We start from the raw sequence: 6,000 nt of genomic DNA, 5'->3' as shown, positions 1-6,000 counted from the left end.
GCTGTAGAAACCACTGCTTGAGGCTTCGTTTGGCTGCTGGCTGGGTTTTCTGCCTTTGGCTTGGAGGGGCTCAGAAGTTGAACATACCTGTGTTCGGAAAATCCCCTATTTTGGCTGCTGATCCCTTATTTTTGAGGCTGCTGGTCCCCTATTTTCAAATCTGTAAGTTGACAGCTATGGTCCAAACCTTCCCGTTTCCAGTTAGCAGGTCATGTGAAAGATCTTTCTGCCTGAGACCTTGGGCATTCCTTATTCAGCCAAAGTAGAAAATAGTTGACTAGATCAGAGGTGTTGGTGGGCCACACCTCACACCGCTCAGTGGCGTAGCTAGCCACTTGGGTGTCCAGTGCGGTGCGTGCATCCTGCAGCCGGTGGTGGAGAGAGCTGCCCATGGGGGCAGGGCAAGCCAAGGCAGGGCGTGCTGCGTGGAGCCTCTCTGCAGCCTCCCCCTCAGCTGTAGGGTGGCTGAGGCGGTGGGCAGACGCAAACCCCGCACTGCTCAAAAAAGCAATGCGGAGCTTGCAGGCTCTCTACCTGCTGCCTTCCCCATAGGAGATACGTGTGGCTCAGGCACGCTGCAGGCCCCGCAGTGTAGCCTTCAGTGCTCCCCACCTCTCCTAGCTACCAGTGGTGTAGGATGGGGTGTGTGGTTGGTGCAGGAGTTATTTTTTCAAAAAAATGTTTTGTGAGCCCAATTTTTATTTATTTATTTTTAAAACACATATTTTTTGCCATTTTGTCACCCCCCCCCCCAGTGATGACACCCGGGTTGGCTCGCACCCACACCCCCCCTTCCTACGCCATTGACACCACCACTGACACTAGGAGCCAGTGTGATGTAGTGGTTAAGAGCGGTGGACTCGTAATCTGGTGAACCGGGTTCGCGTCTCCGCTCCTCCACATGCAGCTGCTGGGTGACCTTGGGCCAGTCACACTTCTTTGAAGTCTCTCAGCCCCACTCACCTCACAGAGTGTTTGTTGTGGGGGTGGAAGGGAAAGGAGATTGTGAGCCGCTTTGAGACTCCTTAGGGTAGTGATAAAGCGGGATATCAAATCCAAACTCTTCTTCTTGACCTTTGGCCATGTGGATTAGGACTGGTGGGAGCTGGAGTCTAACAACATGTTGAGGGCCACATCCTCCCACTCCTGGGCTCGATGGGCTGGTTGCCATCGTCTGTCTTGGGAGACAATGGAGGAGTGCACCTTTGGGGGTTGAGGTCAAACCAATGGAAGGTGGCAGCGCCTGCTGTGGCTGTAGAGATCAATTTGAGAGAGACACAAATAGTCTGTCCTGGTCTGAAATTTCAAGAAGAGTAAGTGTGCAACATAATTTAGAAGCAAACCAACTCTTAAAGCACACTAAATGCATTCAGGGCATATGCTCAATCTTTGTCCCTGGACTGAGCTCAAGAGAAGGCAGTTTCTACACTTTATAGCTCAAAGGGCTGTGCCTGCTGCTGATTGGTTGGCCCTTGTGTTCATCACACAGCCGCCGCCTCTCCTTTTTTGGACCATATAAAATGCAAAAGAACATCACAGAAACAAAACAAGACAGGCCAAACAATTGTTTGATTAGAGAAACATGCAAGGGATTGAAAAAACGAATTTGATGTTATATCCGTAAGCTATAGTGAGTCTCCTTTAGGGAAAACGGTGGTCTATAAATAAATATATAGAATCATAATAATAGAATCATAGAATTGTAGAGTTGGAAGGGACCCTGTGGATCATCTAGTCCAACCCCCTGCAATGTGGGAATATGCAGCTGTGTAGTGATGATGATGATAATAATAATAATGATAATGATGATGATGATGATAATAATAATAATAATAATAATAATAATAATAATAATAATATATTACTCCTGCCCCCAGTCTTATGCATCATGGCATATGCCTCCATGACAATGATATAATAGGAAACACATATGGAGAAGGGAGTATACAAAAAAGGGGTCTCAGTAAGCGACAGCTTAGAAAGGGAGGTTATTTAGCTCAAAATAGCACATAGAAAGAAAGCACACAGGCACCAAAGAGGGATGTGTTATCATTAAATCATTGTTAGGGGTCACTTCCTTTTTAATTTTTGAAGGTGGACATTCCTCTGGGAGGCACATGGTAGACTTAAATATCATTTTGCTTTCTTGCGGCTAAAGCATGAGTCAGCGTTATGTACATACATTTTTAAAATCTCCTTAAGAAAGATGGATCAGACCTGACTTAATGTGTAAATGAAATTAACGTGTCCATGTAAAAATTTGTCCAGAACCATAAATAGCACCTTAGGGCAGTTGGACATCAGAGAAACTGAAGGTTGCAAAATCCAGCGCAAGGAGGATTATTTCGCTTGCTTCATTGCCCTCTGTGCCTTTCTGGGTGATTGGAGGGGATTGGAGCAAAATGAGAAAACTGTCAATCTGTCAAATGTTCTATAAATGACGCCAAGAGGAGACTGCTGAATTGAAGGTCATGTCCGTTGTTTAACAAAAGCAGCAGTTTCTCCAAGGGGAGGGGATGTTATTAATTTTGAAACAAGCTGTACAACACTGACATTGTACATCCTTGATTCTATACAGTGTGGATGGGGAACCTATGGCCCTTCAGAGGGTGACAGACTCCAACTCCCATCAGCCCCAGCCAGCATAGACAATGATCAAGGATGATGGGAGCTGTAGTCCAATAACATCGGGAGGGCCATAGGTTCCTCACTGCTGCTCCAGAATAAGAACTTGGGTTGTATTCTGATCTCCAGCTACACATTTGTTCCTGTAGACCTAGGGTGGGGAACCTCAGGCCCAGGGGCCTCACAACAGCAATGAACAGGCGGTGGCAGCACTGAGCAGTGTGAAGTTGTTGGGTTGGTGGCACCAAATACTGTTGGGTAATTGGTTGGTGGCTATAGAATTGTGTTATAATGTCACAAGGCTGACAGATGCAGAATGTCCAGAATGAGGAATTAACTCTTTATTGTCAAAAGTGCACTTACAAGCTAGGGAAAGTCATGTTCGCCAAGACCATATAACACTGGCCCTGAAAGGCCTACGTTGGCTCCCAGTACGTTTCTGAGCACAATTCAAAGTGTTGGTGCTGACCTTTAAAGCCCTAAATGACCTCGGCCCAGTATACCTGAAGGAGCGTCTCCACCCCCATCATTCAGCCCAAACATTGAGGTCCAGCTCCGAGGGCCTTCTGGCGGACTTTGAACTTTGAACTTGACATACAGACTTGCTGCTAGGTAGGACAGGGGTCCAGGACACAGGTTCCCCCAATTCACTGATTCCTTCTTCCAATGTGGAGAACTAAACTGACGATTGGAAAAATAAAAAACTTGAACAAACCGACACTGAAAGATTTGTCCATCCTTAGTGGTGAAACATTTTAGAGTGGGGTTTTCAGCCCTAGTGCCAACACAGAAAGGTTGATGTGGGAATGGAGGGACTATGTGGTTCATTGATCTGCATGAGATGGAAATGCGTTGGGGCCAAAATGTGGCTACAGCTTATAATCTATGGGCTCACCTGTGACCAGAATCAAAGTTCTAGACCTCACAATGTTCTGTACCTGATACAGTGTTGTGGAATGCTCTCCCTGCTGAAATATGAGAGGCCCCATCTGTATTGGCATTCCTTCGGCTCATGAAGACATCCCCCTCATCTGATCTAAATGTCCTGTTTCGATTGCTGTTTCAAGTCTTTTGATTGTTATGCTGTTTTAATGAGTTTTAAACTTGCAAATTGGTTTTATACTCGCAAAGAGCTCAGAAGTCATCCTAACAATTAAGCCGTATATCATCATCATTGCCACCACCGTAGGTTTATATCCAAAGTAGCACTAAGCATACACCCTATCAGCACTTTTTCAACAGGTCGTCTCTCCCCTCTCAACTGTGCCTTTCTCTTTTTCTGTGTTTGGGAAAGGTCCTGTTGAGCAAGCAGGAATCCCGATGCTTATGAGATGCATGCAACCATGGGTATGGATCTCTTGCTTTGTGCAGGTATGTTTGGATCAGCTTTCACATGGTGGTGCCAGCTATGCTTTGTGCCCAAGTGGAAAAGCAGCTGCAAATTGGTGCAAGATTTGGAACGCCATGTATTATGAGGTTCCCAGGGCAGGGTCAAGGCTCGGGTAGGAAGAAAGTAAATTCAGTTAATAAGGACCACATGACATACACAGCATATGCTGTTCAACAAAATATGAAAGACCTCCAACACTGATTTTGGCTGTTTTTAATTAAGATGTAAACTTTGATATCAAAGTGACACAAAATCCCCAATTTGCTCAAACATAACTTTTATACCACTTAAAGGAATTTTACAAGTTGGGATAAATACTCTGTTTGGCTTCATGGCATATTGGATTAATTGTACAGCTTTCAGGAATTTGGCTGGAGCAAGCTGCTAATAATTCTAGCTCATGGCTTTCCTCATTAAATATATCTCAACTTTTTTTTTTTTACTCTAGTGTGCAAAAATAATATGTAATCAGACATATATGGTGAGCAGTAGCTTTATTTAGACTAGAATTAGTGCTTGGCTGTCTTCAGTACCACAGAACTGCACCCGAGGTTTCTGTATGAGCAAGGGGCAGAATATTTAGCGTAGGTCGACACGTGCTCAATGGCTCATAAGCAAGGAAGATGAGCAAACTTTGCCAACCTGCTGTCTGCTGGATGAGATCTGTAGTCCAAAATGTCTGGAGAGCATCAGGTTGCCGAAGGAAGGATGGGTTAAAGCCTTGACATGCTATAATTTTAAAAAATGGCAATTGGAAGAATACCAGCACAATTTGTGGGAGCAAAGTAATTATTTATAGCAATTAGAAAAGGATTCCAGGTGTTTGGGGCAGAGTGTGCTTAAGGTGATGAAGGATTTTAATTCATTACCAGATGCCTCTGTTGCTAAGGCTCTGCAGTTGGTAAGAACAAAATTGGGGTGTCCATAGCCCTGGAGAAAAGGTATGGGCCCAGGGACGACAAAAGTCTTTCTATATACAAACAGCAAGCTCGTTATCAGAGAGTTGATTGTTATGTGGCCAAAATGATACCAAAGGTTTGCAGAAGTACAAAACACTGTTTAGAATGTCACTGGGGTGGGGAGGGATGGAAACCCCCAAACAATCCAGTGCTCAGTGGACATGGGGTGCTGGGTTCCTAGGGGAGGGCTGGAGAATGGGGAATGCAATGGAGTATCTTGAAAAAAGGCAAGGCTGGCTGAATGGAAACTTGAACAAGGAGTGCTCCACCTTGCAAGCATCCTTCTGTCTCCTACCAGTTTCCCCAGTATGTGCTCCCGTAGGGAAGTAGAGGAGAAAAATGCAAAGTAGTCACTATCTCTCTGGTTCCCCATGCTGTATGGGGCAGTTTCCCTTCTCCCGTTCCAGCAATGTCTTGACTTTGCCATGTGGAATGAAAAGCCCAGCCCAGGAAGACATTTCCTAGAGTTCCCCCATCAGCCAGAGGACAAGTTTGAGGAGGGGCATAATCCTCTTATTTTCCTGCCACACAGGAAGGACGTTGAAGAGGCAAGATAATGCCCTGTGCATCTTTGTTTAGAACATCAGAAGGTGGCCTTTTCTGTCCTCCTTGACCAAAGACACTGAGTACTCAGAATGTTGATGCTCAGGACTTCATTGCCCTCCATTGATTTGTCTTTAAGGGGGACTAAGCTGTACTCTTGACCTCTAGTCCCTTCTCCCAAGCTACAACAATCAAGCCCATTCCTTTTTAATGGCAGAGATCTGATTTAGAGTGGATATATATTTAGTTGGTTACCCCAACACAAGTGCATGTGATAAGATACAGGTCTCTCGGTCGGAAAGGCGGCCTCTGAAAAATTGCTTTGATTCACCTCCATCAGATGAGTACATAAAATAAATAACCATATCTCCCACCTCTTAAAAATGCTGACTTAACTCTTGCAGTTGTTGACAACCCACAAGCTGTTAAGAATCTAACTGGACAAGTCCTGGGTGAACACTAGAGAACTTAAGAACCGCTCTC

The sequence above is a fragment of the Podarcis melisellensis genome, assembly GCF_964234715.1.
Source record: "Podarcis melisellensis genome assembly, chromosome: 4".
NCBI lineage: Eukaryota > Metazoa > Chordata > Lepidosauria > Squamata > Lacertidae > Podarcis > Podarcis melisellensis.
The sequence above is the reverse complement of the archived record's forward strand: the minus strand, read 5'-3'. Positions refer to the sequence as shown.